We start from the raw sequence: 2,500 nt of genomic DNA, 5'->3' as shown, positions 1-2,500 counted from the left end.
GGCAGCCTCATAAAAATATGGCTGATTTTACTGGATTGATTTCATGTGGAAAGCACGACGTTTTGTTGTAGGAATGCGGGAACCCCGGCGGCTCGCCTGCCGCGGCCAGCGACGTCGGGCTGGCCCCTGCAGCGCCTAGCCTCTCCCACGCGGGGGGCAGGCCAGAACGCGGGGGGCCAGGGCCCGAAGGCAGCCCCCCCGCGGGCGAGAGAGCAAGCCAGCAGGGGCTGTCGCCTGCCGCGGCCAGCGACGTCGGGCTGGCCCCTGCAGCGCCTAGCCTCTCCCACGCGGGGGGCAGGCCAGAACGCGGGGGGCCAGGGCCCGAAGGCAGCCCCCCCGCGGGCGAGAGAGCAAGCCAGCAGGGGCTGTCGCCTGCCGCGGCCAGCGACGTCGGGCTGGCCCCTGCAGCGCCTAGCCTCTCCCCCGCAGGGGGCAGGCCAGAACGCGGGGGGCCAGGGCCCGAAGGCAGCCCCCCCGCGGGCGAGAGAGCAAGCCAGCAGGGGCTGTCCGCGCGTCGCGCGGCGCGGCATGGCTGCGGGGGCCGCGCGCGCGCGCCCAAGCGCCCAAGGGCCCCCAAGGGCCCCAGGCCCTCAGGCCCCAGCGCCCCAGCGCCCAGCGCGGGCGGGCGCGCGCGCGCGTGTGGTCTTTGAGGGGCGCCGGCCTGGTGGCTCCCTAAAGAGCAATAAGTGTCATTGCAGCTCTGGCAGGGGGAGACACTACTAGGTCCCAGCTGTCACCCCCCCTCTAAAAAATTCATTTCTTGGTATTTTGAGCTGAAATTTTGCAGAGAGGTTGGCAAAAATCCAATCCACCTTCATTAATTTTCCCAGAATTTTTCGAGGTCGGGAAGTATTTGTTTTAATTTTCCTACCATTAGAAATCGAGTAAATCCGCAAAACTAGGAACCGGCCCGGAATGACCCCAAATTCAGTGGGCAGCCTCATAAAAATATGGCTGATTTTACTGGATTGGTTTCATGTGGAAAGCACGACGTTTTCTTGTAGGAATGCGGGAACCCCGGCAGCTCGCCTGCCGCGGCCAGCGACGTCGGGGACGCTGGCCTGCGCTGTCGAGCCCGCGAGGGCTGTCTCCGCGGCAGGCCCCCCCTGAACGGGGCACGACAGGCCACCGCGCTGGCTCGTCCAGCGTCGACAGTCCCTCGTCCAGGTTTCAGATCGCGCCAAGTCGAACCCATGACCTGCTCAAGCCATCGTGCGCTGCCGAATTCGCATCTGCGTGTAGGCTGCCATTCCACGCGGCAGCCCCTGTTTTCGTCAGCGTGCCCCCCTGACGAATTTTCCTGCCTGGCCCAGTCCAGCGTCCAGCCCCTGTTCGTCGAAAAATCTGCGCTGCTGATTTTCCACGACGAGCCTACTTTCGTCAGCGTGCCCCCCTGACGAATTTTCCTGCCTGGCCCGGCCAGTCCAGCCCCTGTTCGTCGAAAAATCTGCGCTGCCGATTTTCCACGCGGCAGCCCCTGTTTTCGTCAGCGTGCCCCCCTGACGAATTTTCCTGCCTGGCCCGGCCAGTCCAGCCCCTGTTCGTCGAAAAATCTGCGCTGCCGATTTTCCACGCGGCAGCCCCTCTTTTCGTCAGCGTGCCCCCCTGACGAATTTTCCTGCCTGGCCCGGCCGGTCCAGCATCCAGCCCCTGTTCGTCGAAAAATCTGCGCTGCCGATTTTCCACGCGGCAGCCCCTCTTTTCGTCAGCGTGCCCCCCTGACGAATTTTCCTGCCTGGCCCGGCCGGTCCAGCATCCAGCCCCTGTTCGTCGAAAAATCTGCGCTGCCGATTTTCCACGCGGCAGCCCCTGTTTTCCTCAGCGTGCCCCCCTGACGAATGTTCGTCGAAAAATCTGCGCTGCCGATTTTCCACGCGGCAGCCCCTGTTTTCCTCAGCGTGCCCCCCTGACGAATGTTCGTCGAAAAATCTGCGCTGCCGATTTTCCACGCGGCAGCCCCTCTTTTCGTCAGCGTGCCCCCCTGACGAATTTTCCTGCCTGGCCCGGCCGGTCCAGCATCCAGCCCCTGTTCGTCGAAAAATCTGCGCTGCCGATTTTCCACGCGGCAGCCCCTCTTTTCGTCAGCGTGCCCCCCTGACGAATGTTCGTCGAAAAATCTGCGCTGCCGATTTTCCACGCGGCAGCCCCTCTTTTCGTCAGCGTGCCCCCCTGACGAATTTTCCTGCCTGGCCCGGCCGGTCCAGCATCCAGCCCCTGTTCGTCGAAAAATCTGCGCTGCCGATTTTCACCGACGAGCCTACTTTCGTCAGCGTGTCCCCTTGACGAATTTCCCTGCCTGGCCTGGACAGTCCATCTTCCAGCCCATGTTCATCGAAAAATCTGCGCTGCCGATTTCCCCGACGAACCTGCAGCTGCACAAATCTGCGCTGCCGATTTCCCCCCCTGTCGGCATGGCTGCCGCTGCCCCGATGTCCAGACCAACAGTCTTTTTTGTCGACTTTGCCGATTTTGTCCGCGCTGCCGATTCCAACACTACCCC

This window comes from Populus nigra, chromosome 2 (assembly GCF_951802175.1).
Source record: "Populus nigra chromosome 2, ddPopNigr1.1, whole genome shotgun sequence".
Taxonomy (NCBI): Eukaryota; Viridiplantae; Streptophyta; class Magnoliopsida; order Malpighiales; family Salicaceae; genus Populus; species Populus nigra.
Note: the sequence above shows the minus strand (reverse complement) of the source record.